Source organism: Orycteropus afer, unplaced genomic scaffold (genome assembly GCF_000298275.1).
Source record: "Orycteropus afer afer isolate SDZICR_OR568_19922 unplaced genomic scaffold, OryAfe1.0 scaffold00208, whole genome shotgun sequence".
Taxonomy (NCBI): Eukaryota; Metazoa; Chordata; class Mammalia; order Tubulidentata; family Orycteropodidae; genus Orycteropus; species Orycteropus afer.
The window spans coordinates 6034607-6035172 of record NW_006921795.1 but is presented as its reverse complement, the minus strand read 5'-3'; positions in this window follow the sequence as shown (position 1 = coordinate 6035172).

Here is a 566-nt window from a genome sequence, read left to right as displayed (position 1 = left end):
AAAAAAAAAAAAAAAACCTCAATATTCAAAGGTGACAAATTTACTCTTTGGACTAAACTGTTAACTTAAAGGTGACTTCAGGGGATTGCTTCTATTCAAGATTTGAAAAGCAACTCGGCCATAGTCTCAGGGACTCTTCCAGCCTTGATGTGTCCAGCAATTCAGGATTCTTTAAGAATGTGTTCCACATTTTTCTCCCTTTTTGTCATGATTCATCCATTGTGTTCCCAATCAGAACATTCAGTAGTGGTAGCTGGAAAGCATCTAATTCTTTTGGTCTCAAGGTGGAGGAGGCAGTTCATGTTGACAATTAGTCTTGTAGTCCAGTTTCTTCTCTGATTTTTGGGTTTCCTCTTTTGTCTTTTGCTCCAGATGAATAAACATTAATAATTGTTTCTTACATGGCCACTTTCCTTTTGGTTTTTCCACAGATTGTGGAAATTATAGAACAATATCATTAATATCACACACAAGTAAGATCTTACTGAAGATAATTCAAAAACAGTTGCAACAGTATATTGACAGAGAACTTCCAGAGGTGCAAGCTGGATTCAGAAGAGGACGTG